This window comes from Myodes glareolus, chromosome X (genome assembly GCF_982192425.1).
Source record: "Myodes glareolus chromosome X, mMyoGla1.1, whole genome shotgun sequence".
In the NCBI taxonomy this organism is placed as follows: domain Eukaryota; kingdom Metazoa; phylum Chordata; class Mammalia; order Rodentia; family Cricetidae; genus Myodes; species Myodes glareolus.
In genome coordinates this window covers 4,913,472-4,926,469 of record NC_142053.1, presented here as the reverse complement: position 1 = coordinate 4,926,469, position 12,998 = coordinate 4,913,472, and the positions used below count along the sequence as shown (strand labels likewise).

The following is a 12,998-nucleotide window of genomic DNA, read 5'->3' as shown; positions in this document are numbered from 1 at the left end:
GGCCCATGGAGTTCAGTGAGTGAGGAATGGGAGATGGAAGGCCAAGCTCTCTCAGAGGCCTCTGTTGGCTCTGCCTACCACACTCCCCCAACTTCAGTGAACAGAGTAACATCCAGAAGGCAAGAGTCAAGTCTTAGCAATAGAAAGAATTTCAGAAGGCCAGGTTGGTAGTGGGGACACAGACAGAAGTACACTACGTATGAGATGTACAGCTCTAAAAGGTTGTTGGAGAGGTAGCATTATGTCCCATCTATTGCTCACATGCCCCAAAGTGACAGGCCAGTCATCTCCCCATAAGCCCCCTGCCTTGGGGAAAATACGTGTATATCCTTTTCTAAAGTGCAGTGAAAACTGAAGAATGGTTTAAATACACACACACACACACACACACACACACACACAGAGACACACACAGACACACACACACACACACACACACACACACACAGACACACACACTATCCTGAAGGAATGTAGGACTTGTTGAATTATAGAATTGCTTTGCTAACGGGTCAGTGACAACTCCTCTGTTGCACACAAAACATTTTTAACTTTCAAATTGTCAAATCTATGTGTTCCCAGGATCTCCATCACACTGAGAGGCAGGCACGGCAGGAACCATTGTGTCTATTTTCTAGCCTAGGAGAAAGTTTTCTCTACTGCCCCTTTCTGGTTGGTCTACATCCTTACACAGATGAGGCTAGGCTGGGGTCAGACCCAAACGGACTCTGGAGAAATCCCTAGAGGAACTCCTTAAGATGAGGACCACCTGTAGCCTCTTCACTCCCCCCCCCCCCCGACTTCCAGCTTGAGCAAAAAGGCTTTAGCCTCATTCTTGGACACTTAAAGCATGCTTAATGTATACAAGTCTCCATGCAAGCTGTGGCTTTCCCTCCTCCCATCCTTATTCTCCTCTCCCCCTCTGCCCCAAGATTGACAGACATTGAGAATCCAGCTATTCCATAGCCACCAGGGAGCCTCTTCAGCATGCAAATTTAATGAGCATGCTTTGAAATACAGCACAAATGTGAATGTAATTCAAAGAACTTCACAGTCTGGGGAGGGGAGCTGGCAGAGTAGACATTCAAGCAAATGATGACATCAGTACAATGAAAAGGACTCTGGGGGAAGCTTCTCAGTCTGCCTGGCCCAGAAACAAGTGTTATTCTGCTCTCTGTCCAGGAGTTTGGCTAGTGTAAAAAAAAAAGTGGAAAGGGCTAGAAGAAAAAAGAACACTGGAAGATCCAGAGAATAGAAAGAGCCCTGTCAACTTGGAGAGCACAGAGAGAAGCAGGCTGGGAGAAGTGGCTAAAGAATGAATTGGTTCACAAAGGTCTTGTTGCTTATCTCAGCAGTCTCTCTCTCTCTCCCTCTCTCTCTCTCTCTCTCTCTCGCTCTCTCTCTCTCTCTGTCTGTCTCTGTCTCTCTCTCTCTCTCTCTCTCACACACACACACACACAGAAGTTCCCCCTTAATCCCTGAGTAATACAGCGCTCAGGATTCCACAGTAGATGCCTAAACCATAAATGGTATCGAGTGTATATTAATATAGACCAATGACAACAGCAGAATTCATGAACTAAGAAGAGTAAGAAGTTAATAACAACAGGTAGCAATAAAATAGAATAAAATTATAATATTCTTGGGCTTTGAGGCCATTACTAATTGAAAGAAGGGTTAAATAAATTTCATGAACAAATATCATGAAGGACCAGTACAATCAATCTGACGACTAACACAGCAATGAAGTGACTAATAGGTAGAAAGTAGGCAGACAGCACGAACGCCCTGGAAATGGGATGATTCACATCTCAGCTGCGATGGAACCGAGTAGCAAGATATTTCATCACCTCAAAATAGTGTGAAATTTAAAACTTATGAGTTGTTTATTTCTGGAATTTTCCATTTAACACTTTTGGACTACTGTTCAACAGTGGATAACTGAAATTATGGAAAGTAAAGCTAAATATGGGGTGGGGTACTGTATAATGATATTTGGATATATGTGTGCATATCTGAATGATATTAGGCAAAAGAGTTGCTTTTAGATTTTAGAGAATCAAGCAATAGAAGAAGAAAAAAGATCATGGTGAAATAATCCCTGTTTACCTAAAGTTCTCACGTAAAATCAATGCGCAACACAAAGCCAAGAGACATGACATATATTCTTCTATGAGCCAGATTAAGGGTGTTTATTTGTTTAAGCACTGAGCTATCTTCTTATTTGCACCCCTCCCTGCTTTCACTTTCTGTTTACTGTTTCAGTGGTCATCTGACCAAATCCTAAGAAAGCAGAACTAATTTTGACCCGTTTCCTTTTACTGGTTCAGTACTGCTCCTGGGAAGGTGCTGGCACAGCATGAGATACACCCCCAGCTTATGTGGGCTTATGAGTTCCAGATACTATACCAGAATCAGTGGTATGTTTCAACTTCATGCACTCAATAATAATAGTTCAACTTTGTGATATTTGCTACAATTTAATCTAGAACAGTTTTCCCTCTAGATTCCCCTCCCCTTTTTTTGAACAGATGTAGTGAGAGCCAGCACCAAAGTACTGGGACTAACCCTCCCAGTGGCTTCAGCCTGGCACTGACTCTACAGGGGTGGATTCTGACATCTTGGCCCTGCCTAGTCCCAGCACCAATTACCAACTACAATTCCCAGATGCCTCTATGCTCTGGACCCGTCAAACAGGGTTTCCGGGCAGTCTCACCGGTGAAAAGCTAGAAGAGGCTACTAAAGTCACCCAGCACCTTCCTCCCACTCCCATATCACATGTCCAGCCCCAGCCAATCAGATATGGAAGGAGGAAAGGCAACAGCAGCTTGGCTCCCGGGAGGGTTCGGGGGCGGGACGAGCGTGGAGGGGGCGGGGCGAGCGTGGAAGGGGCGGAGCGGAGCTCCAAAGCCAAGCAGCCTGGCAACTCCGGTGGCTCCTTGAGCCTGAGGTGGGTGCGCATTCTCGACTGGCCTAGCAAGGGGCCCGGAGGTGCCGGAACCCAAGATGGGAGGGTCTATAGTAGGCAGAGGGACTACCTGGGCGGGCGAGTCGCGAGGGCCCTGGCTGCCCCCGCGGGCGTGGGGGTGGGGGTGGGGTTCTCTGGAGCGCCTTGGCTGTCCCGGCGAGGCAGGGCTAAGGCCCTGGAGCCGCCGGCAGGTGCCTTCCTCTGGCTTTTCTGTTCTTCTTGCCCGAGGTACCCAGGTGGCGGCGGGCTAAGGTTGGGACGGAATCGGAGAGGGTTGAGGGTCGTCGAAACCACAGCCTGTACTTGGCTTCCCTGTCCCAGGGAGGCGAGCCCTCGGGACAGCCGCACTGCCTTCCCGGCGACCGCTCCTTGCCCTGGCCCTGCGCACCGGGCGAACACCCGCCCTATTCCCCCTGGACCCGCCGAGTGGTGGCACCCTGGCACTGGCCACAAGCCCTTCTTTATCGCCCTAGGCCAGTGTTTTTGTGTCATACACGGGGGGTTATCTGCTTTTGCAACAGTTGAGAGAAGATCTGAGAAGGAACGGTTAGTTCCCCCGATATGCAGTCGGAAGTGTGAACAGTCACTAGCAAGCGCTTTTGGCCCGGTTGCCTCCCTTAACTGTCTGTTGTGCTCAGGAAGTGAAAAGTAACTTTAGTATTTGCCTAAGCAAAAATAAAGCGAATCTCGTGCGAAAACTGCATTACGGGCTTGATGGACGCGTTTGAAGTATGAAACAAGTGGCTTGTACTTGGTTTCTGAACCAGATCTTTTCAAGAGTGGAATCCGAGCATATTTAGAGCTGCCGTTCAGGTAGTTAGTTGTTTCCTGAATGAGGGAATTGATGCCCAGAAGAGGTTAATGTAACAATGACTTTAGGCAACCCAGTGGCAAAACTGATGTGACAAGCCAAGTCTCTGAGGGTTTCTTGGAGTCTGTCTAGTCTGGGTTCCTCCTACCGTACGTAGCTCAGTTCTGTTCACTGTGCAGTATCCACCTTAGAGTACCAAGACTGAAGTTTTACTACAGGTCAACCCTTTTGGAATTAAAGGAATTTCCTTTAAAATCAGTTTACTAGCCAACCTTTCCTCAATCTCATATATTGGGAAGGATCTGTGTTTTTGTCAAATTTGACTTCAAAAGACTTCAGGCATTTTTACAGGATCAGATCTAGCTTTTAGGAGATCCCATGCATTGGAGGAGATTAAAACTGGTGGCCCTCTCTGTAGCAGTGGAGCAGGCTTGGGTTCAAAAGTAGTAACAATTATGTGGGATTATAGATTCTAGTCCTCTCATTATATGATTGGTCTCCTCAAAGATCTTATATTTCTCAAGTTGTCAGAGGTTCCATTCATTCATTAAACATTGCCTATAGTGTAGCTGCAGTGTCTGGCCTAAGTACCAGGAAGACAACAAGGAAACACGGTTAAGGACTTATTGAGTTGATATAGGGAGTGTCAGACAAAGAGAAAAGCAGCGATGTGTTTATTAGCAGAGGGGAGTTTTAAAAAATAAACTTTGAAAGTGTCCAGTGGTATTAAAACAGGCTGACATGATGGAGAGTGCCTCTGACATCACTTTGAATTCCTAATTTTTCATAGTTGTTACTGCACTGAAACAAACACAGTGAAAATGAAATATGTCTGAGTCCAAGAGATTCTTCCTATGGAGTCATCATTTCTCCAGTGAGTGCCTCTTAAATAAGTTCATCACAGCTCATTTTTAAATTGTATTTCCCCCTTAAGTGCAAATAGTAATTTCAGACTCTTAGAGTGATGCTTTTCAAGTAAATTTCTGTCTCCCTAGTTAGATAGATCGCTGTTAAGTGCAGAAGCCTCCAGTGAAGTCAGGAGGGCTTGCTGATTTCTAGCCACTGTCTGCTGGACTTTCAGCCTATCTTGCACGAAGGTTTCTATTCTTGCATACAGGCTCGTACTGTGGACCTGTTATCTGAAGTGATCATCTCTCTGTGTTGCCCGGCTTCTAGAGATGCTAGCTTACTTTGAAATAGTTCAGAGTCAAAAAAACACTCGAGACCTGAGGAGCAAGAGCACTCCTTAATAAAATGGCATCCAGAAGAAGTTACTGCAGAAGCTATCTGTTCAGTACCACCACTTTTCATACTCTGTGTGTTCACTGCAGAAGTTATCAATTCTGTATGTTCAGTGTTTCCAAGACAGTCTTTATGATTTCTAAAAATGACCAATGTTACAAAAGTACTGTAATAATATTGCTTCAAAAAGAGAAGAGGACTAATAAAATGTAGTTGCTTCAGAAACCATTGAAAACACATAGTTTTAGCTTTTACTGAGGGCCCAAAAATGAAGAGAAAAGCAGAGACTCTTAAAAACTTCCTAGGTGACATTTTTAACCAGTGGTCAGCTGATTCGAAAGGTCGGGGATTCTAGTTATTTCTAAAGATTATCCAACTTTACAATAGCATAATGGGTGCCAGTCATTGTTTTTTAGTCTCTCATTCTGTTTATGACCTCTTATAAGTTTCAATTTCCTTATTTTCTGGCTTTTAGTTCATTTCTTCCTTTTTGGCAGATATCAGAGGGGCAGGGACTGCCATTTGCCTAGAAAGTATGGACTCAGGATTGAGCAGTCTCGAAGCCATGAGACTTCAATGAGGGTAGTCTTCTTACTTCTTTGTCTGTTTCTGTATATAAGAAAACAAAACAATAATAATAGTTTCTCGAAGGGTTGGTGGGAGGGCTGAATGATTTCTCTGCATTTAGTGCTTCAAACAGTCTTGCACATAGTAAGCATTCAAGGAAAGTTAACTGTTGTTGACTTGCTTGGAACCCCTTTCTGGTATGCTCTGTTTGGTTGTTTTGAAAGGGGCTTTCACTTTATAGTCCAGTCTGGCCTCAAAAGCCTCAGCCTCTTTAAATTACATCTATGTGCCATCACACCTAGCTTTGAGTACTTCTAATAAGCCATTGGAGATCCAGGAAGTTGGATTTTCTAGACAAACCTTTGCTTTCCATTGTTGGTGTGAGCCTTTAATTGCAGATGGCAGTGGTAGCCATGTCTGCAAGTCTTGAGGCACTAAATTCCCTTTGCCTTGTGAGTGAAGGTCCACTTGGAATCATAGTCTGCTTTTTACCACAAACAGTAACAGAGCAGGAAGGGCCTTCCAATTTACAGTGCCTTGTACTTAGAAGATGGTCTTTCATTGGCAGAGCTTTCAGTATCTTTTCCCCACAGAATACCACAGAAGTCTCATTTCTTTTAAGATGGAAGCATCTCTGTAGAGAATTGGCATTGTGCACAATGATTTCATGCTAATTCTGCCAGAGGACCAAGGAATGGTAAATGAGCCTGTGGTGCATGTGAGGTATTGGAGAACTCCTTGCATCTGGAGTCTAGACAAAGGCGGAGGGCCCAGTTTTTCTTAACGGTGTGACTCTAGACAAGTTATTTTAACCTTGTTACTGATAGCTCTTCTGTTTGGAAGATGGAGGTAATAAAACCTGCCCTGCCAAACTTCCAGAGACCTAATGGGACTCAAATGTGCATTAGAGCCCTTTGTAAACCTTACAGCATTATCATTATTGCACTAGAGTCTTACATAAGCCATTCATATTTGGAGAACTGGTATTAAGCAGGCTGTCTGCCTTCCTGTTGTTCTTGGTTGTCCTTTGCCCTGGAGCTACTGATGTGACCTCTGCCTCAACTCCCTTTTTTTGTTTGGCTTGATACATGCAGTATTTTATTCTGATGCTCTAATGGACCTGGAACATCAGTACATCAATATCCCTTTTGAGTTTCCACTCCATTCATTCCTAAAACAGTACCACTGTGTAGCCAATAATTAAATAGCAATACCAAGGTGACTCCTGTGTCATGGAATTTTACTCATTTCTAATCTAAGTGTAAAGGCATGGAAGGCTTTCCTTTTCCCAGTCACGCCCAGGCCTCAGTGGTTCAGTTGGGCTAGAGTGGATGGCCATGATTCCATGTGAGAATGAAAAATCATCATGATCTTGTGAAGAGATCCAAAGATGGAATTGTTCCCTGTATCATTTTCACCCACCCTATCTTTAAATGACAGGCCCTATTTGTGAATGATAGGTTGGAGTTCCCTTTGAATGGCACTTGGCTTTCTTTCTCAGTAGCTCAAGATGACTTCACAAGGAACTTTGCTACATTTTATACTTCTAATAGTTTAGTGTTGTGCTTTCATGGCTGAACCTCACAGGTAACTCCTGCATGTTGCAATGTTTTTCTTTGTTGTTGTTGTTGTTTTGTTTTATATTGTTGTTTTTATCTAAGAAGGAATACTGAGGTCCAAGTTGCTTTATAAAATGTGTCTGAAACTTAGCCTGGCCCAGAGCTCATAGTAGGTATTTTATAAATATTGTTGACTTGAATCAGAGGAGTAGCAATTTAGATTTGTTTGAGCATGTTGATTTGAATCACTCTTCTGTTTGCCTACTGAACATGTTCCTTAACTAGGTTAAGAAGTGGAGCCTGTGCCTAGCCCTTCTTCTTGGGTTCTGATAGTGGGTAAATAAGAGAAGTCTTTGAGTGTAGCATTGGGAGGGATTTCATGCATTGTTTTGCCACCCCTTTCTTCCAGCTTCTTGGACTCTGTCATGAGTTTAGGTTCATTTTTGCTTTGTTTGCAAATATGTGTGGGATAGAGAAGGGCTAAGGGAAGTTGAAGGGTAATGATTAAAAGTAAAAATAAAATTAACTTGTTTGTAAGATGTTCAACTCTAATCCCATTGTACAGATTTTGACAGTGTCCAGAGGTGCCCTTTCTTTAGCATGTGATAATGATTACATTCTGATGTCATATCCTTGAACTTTTGGTGAGAAGGAAGCACTTTGTTTCCTGAGCCTTGTAATGGAATACACTGCTCCATCGGTATCATCCTTTCCTCTTTGTGGGAGTGACTGGGACAGAGGTGAGCTATAACAACATTCCTAGCAGTGGGTGGTGGTGCTTTAAATTCCCTTTGATGACCTTTACATTTCTTTATGGCCCTGAGATTGCTTAGGTGGGGATTTAGAAGAAAAGGGACTTCACTTGAGTTCAGTATTGTCAAGAAATGACCCCAGCTGTTTTAGTCAACTAAAAACTGTGGGTATATGCCAGTGACCCCTGGCTATGACTCACGGTGTACCTCCTAGTTAGTGGTGCTGCAGGATGACACCTGCAGGAAGATCTCAGGAGAGTAGGCCCTTCACACTTCTCTGTGTCATTAGCAGCAACCATATAATTTTAGTTTCCTGGTTCTGAGATGTTCCTTGTGTGGGACAGTGGTTGGGGATGTGAGAAAGCACGTGTCCCACCCTCCCTCAAAGATGCTTGTTGGAAATGTCCTCCACCTCTGAGCCCCTTGCTGTAAAGTCTGGTGGCTTTTCAGGCTTTCAGTTAAGCTCAGGTGTAAAGTGGAGACAGAGTCTAACCCTGTAGGACATTTTCATTCTTCCTATTATCAATTTGAATCATTTCTCCAGAAATTCCCATCATTTCTGTTTCATCAAACAGTTTCCCTTAGTTGATAAGGATTGTCTGGATGCCCTTTACCCTCAGTTGCTACCCAGAGAGCTTGTAACCTATGCAGAATCTCAGGTCAGCTAACCCCTGCAGAATCTGCATTTTCAGGTGTCCCCTGAGTGCCTGTTATGTAAATGAAAGTCTGAGATGCTTGATAGACTACCTGGTCATACCCTGGCTTCCCAAGTCTTTGGAACAACATTAACCAATACAGAGTTCTAGATTGAAAAAATAAACAGGCAAAATAAGTTTTAACACATATTGTGTAACAATTATATGTACAATACAAGTATATGTAAAATAGGATCATTTTTACATATAATTACCTTAATTAATGAAACATCACCCCTTTTTGTACTAGACTTGGAAATCACTTGTGTATTTTGCTTATAAGACATCTCCATTTTGACTAGCCACGTGGTGCATGTTGAAGAGTAGCTTGTGCCATTTGCTGCACTGTGGGACAGTAGGGCATTGAGAGATACCTTTTGGCTTTGATTTGCTGATGATTTCATCAGGTTAGCTTTTAGTGCCTAATCAGCTGCCTCGATAATAACTTACATTAATGTTAGCCTTAATCTCTGCCAAGCCTTTAGCCCATCCATTGCTTTTACATAATGTCTGCTTTGAGGGTGAAATTATTAATATAAGTGCCAAGTTTCTTTCAGAAAGGTCAGGTCTACGGCGAGCTTTCAGGTGGCAGCATTGGGATCGGGGGGTGAGACTAGCATGGACATTTTTGAAAAGTCATCTTGTGGTTGCAGGATTATGTAGCTCCACTGAGAGCACCTGCTGTAGGATCACTTCTCCAACTTCACTGTTGTGGGAATTCATTTGGCCGATAGCCCTTTAGGCATTGACCCATTAGGGCATGGTCTGAGGTACTCTAAGTGCAGACAAAAAGCATGCTCCCTTTCTCTTTTGGTTGGTGGTCAGAGTCCAGTTCGCAGCTTCCAACATCCACAGAGGATGTTGGCTCTCTACCCTTACTGTGAGTTTCTTTCCCAAATAAATAAATAAATACTTGTTATCCTTTATTCAGGGCTCTTGTGGACCTCCTTAATTATGCCTACATTCTGGCACCCTTCATGGGGCTTGAACCTACCACCCTGAGATTAAGAGTCTCATACTGTACTGACTGAGCTAGCTAGGCTTCAAGGGCCAGCATAGGTTCTGCCTCAGTGGGTTTCGGATGAAGCAAGAGTACAGCACAGTCTTCTTGTTTGCAGCCAACTCCTGGGCGATGCCAGGCTGCTGCTGTGTGGGCTATACTTGTGATTAGCCAGCAGCACCAAAAGCACCTGAGGGGTTTTTACAGTAGCAAAGCTCCCTGGCTCTGTGCCTGGAGCTTCTGATTCAACAGGTCTGGGCCAGAGCCCAGGATCCATGTTTGAGAAGTTGTGTTGCTTTCAATGTTTCATCATAAAACATTGAGTTTACCTTTGGTTGTGTGCAGATGTACGGCTTACACATATTTTGGAAGTTATAAACAGAAGTTGAATTTTTAACCAACCCCCTTTGTGCTTAGAGGGTAATGACAAATACACGCACACAGCTTTCTTTTAATTTGTTGGTGTGGTGGGCTATTTTAAGAGATTTTCTAGTTGAACTACAGCATTAGCTGATTCGTGCTGTTGAGACAGAACCATTGTGCACATGGTCTTGCCTACTGCTGCATTTGATTGTTAGTATTTTAGTGTCTATATTTGTCACTGAGTTTTGGCTTCAGTTTTCATGTAGTTTAATACTGTGGTTGACAATGCTAGCTTTATAAAGTGAGTTGGGATTGTTCCCTTACTCTCTTTGCTTGAGGTCTGAAAGGTTGGCGCTTATTCACTTTTTTTTTTCTTTCTTGAATGTTATTAGAACTTGAGGTAGAGTCATCTGGGCCTGGGAGATTTTCAATTGTCTCTATCTGACTGTTTACCTATCTGCCCCTCCCCCTTTGTATTATCATCTCATTAGGTCAGGGAGGCATCAAGTTCACTACTCTGAATATCCTGCTTCCACATCCCAAGTGCTGGGAAGACAGGTGTATGGCACCACATGCAGCTTTGCCTTTTTTTGGTTAATTTTACCAAGTTTGTTTGTTGGGGACCAACCTGATGAGATGATTATACTTACTCTTTTTTTCAAGTTATTTTTTGGTTAATATTTAAATAGCTGAAATTTTAAATTATTTTAAGATCATATTCATAGCAACATATATTCAGAAAACTGCTTTCATCCCTTTCTCAGGACAGGAATGATTCTACTTCTACTACAGATAGTTAGCCTTCTGAGTTCTTTTCTTTTGAAATCTTGTGCAACCATAAACTGATTTAGATATATTTGCTTCCCCCTGTTTCTTTCACACACTATTCAGGCTTTGCTTTTTCATCTTAAAATCTAGTCCAGAAATCACTCTTTCTTTATTTTATGATCTCTTTGTATTTATTCCATTGTTTGGGTGTTTCAAAGCATAGTAGTTTTATTAGGATCACATTCTAGCATATTGTAATTTCCATTGTAATTCATTTGCTTATCTGTGAGGTTTCTAAAAGTAGATTTTTAAAATCTGATATGTTTGCCAGCCGTTTTCAATACTGACTCGTAACTTCACAACCATAGAATGTAGGTGAATTCTAGTAGCTCTTTGACATTTGGATGCTGGGTTAGTCTGGTCTTGGTGATTGGCTTCTTTGTTCTGTTTTTTATATCCATCTTTATGTTGTACATGCCAGTAACTCCTGCCTTTTATTACTAATTGATAACAATTTGGGTTGTTCAGTTTGGGGCTGAACTATGAGCAATCATTGCAACTTTGTGTGGGCTAATGTTATCATTTGCTTTGTAAAAACTGTACTTTGGCAAGACATTGTTGGATTTTCTATTGCTATTCTTTTGGTTTTGTCCCTTTAAGGGCAAGCCACGCCCACTCCCAGCCACTTCTGACCCCTTGGTCGCCATCTTAACCTTTCTCTTCTGTCCCCCTCTCTCGGCGTGTGCACATGTGTCTTTTCTGTGTTTCCTCAATGTCTGTCTTCATGTCTCTCTGTCTCCCTCTTTAAGTAATAAATGTTTACCTTTATGTTTAGCCTTACGTCTATTTACTATTATCCGCCGCACCCGCCCACCTGACTCTCCTGGCCACATGGCGGGACCAGCCTGTCCCCCCGGGGATCTTGCAGGGACCCACAGCTGTCTTTGTCGGACTAGCGGCTGCTCTGCGAGCCTGCTGGGGAACATGCCAGCAACATCATTATTTTTAACGACAACATCTACAAATACAGGTTTTTATTTTTTGTGTGTGTTTTTGTTTTTTACTTTTATTTTTTTGAGACAGGTATCCCTGCCTGGCCTGGAACTCACTTTGTAGATCAGGTCACCCTTGTACTCACAGAGATTCACCTGCCTCTAATTCCTGAGTGATAGGATTAAAGGTGTACTCCATTTTGCCTATCTTACAAATAGAGTTTTATTTCTTCATTTTATGTTATACATACCATTTTTATTGTCTTGCTGTACTTATTAGAATTTCTAAAACTTCTAACTGCATGTGTTCTTGCCTTATTCACATTGTTGCAAAGTTTTCTATTTTTCACTGTTTCTGTATCAACTGTAGGTTTCCAGAGATAGCATTCCTTCTTTGCTGGACACTTTATTTTTATTTTTATTTTTTTTTATTAAAAATTTCCACCTGCTCCCCTCCTCCCACTTCCCTCCCCTCCCCTCCCCCCACTCCCCCTCACCCTTTTTCTCCAGGCCAAAGAGCAGTCAGGGTTCCCTACCCTATGGGAAGTCCAAGGTTCTCCCCGCTCCCCCCAGGTCCAGGAAGGTGAGCATCCAAACAGACAAGGCTCCCACAAAGCCCGTCCATGCAGTAGAATCAAAGCCCAGCACCATTGTCCTTGGCTTCTCAGTCACTCCTCCACTGATAGGGGAGTTCAGCCAATCACATTCTGTCCGTCGGGTGTGTTGCCCTAAGACAAAATTTACCTATAAACCTGATGGGGTGCACTTCCCCGCCCTCTCTCTCTCTGGCCTGGATCCAGCATTCTGGATGGTTGGGATTCTGGTATAAGTTTTCCTTCTGTTTTATTAAAGCTGTATCTTTTGTAAGCTAGTCTGGTGGACCATTAATTACCGATCATACTGCGTCCCTTACTAGCCCATTCAGAGAGTCCGGTTTGATCACATGCTCCATCAGTCCCATTCCAACTGGCCTTGGTGAGCTCTCATTAGCTCTGGCTGGACACTTTTTCAAATCATGATTTGTTGTTGAATTATTTTTTACAGATGCCATGTTGCAGATATGGTCTTCAAGAAGGGAGAAAAGGGATAGCCTAATTGACTATATTACAGTACTCATGCCCATTCCCCAATCATCACATCCCAACTTTTATTCTTAGTGCTAATATCAGAATTTATATCTGGAACCTGGGAATTCTTTTTATCCATCTGAAAAGCAGCCCATATTGGCTGTTCAAAAGGCTTGGAAGTTGTCAGATTCAATAGGTATCTTTGTTTTTGAAC

General features: G+C 43.0%; 1 protein-coding gene across 2 annotated transcripts in view; it reads left to right on the top strand.

The window, feature by feature from the left end:
- The first annotated feature begins 2,865 nt into the window (after positions 1-2,865).
- Positions 2,866-12,998, top strand: part of Mtm1 (myotubularin 1) — a 124,632-nt gene continuing 114,499 nt past the window's right edge. The window contains exon 1 of one of the 2 annotated variants that reach the window (XM_048457577.2): positions 2,866-2,950. The gene's annotated coding sequence lies outside the window, so the exon portion shown is untranslated. Of the gene's footprint in view, positions 2,951-3,175; positions 3,197-12,998 lie in introns of those variants that run through there. The other variant, XM_085684817.1, reaches the window with a different exon arrangement.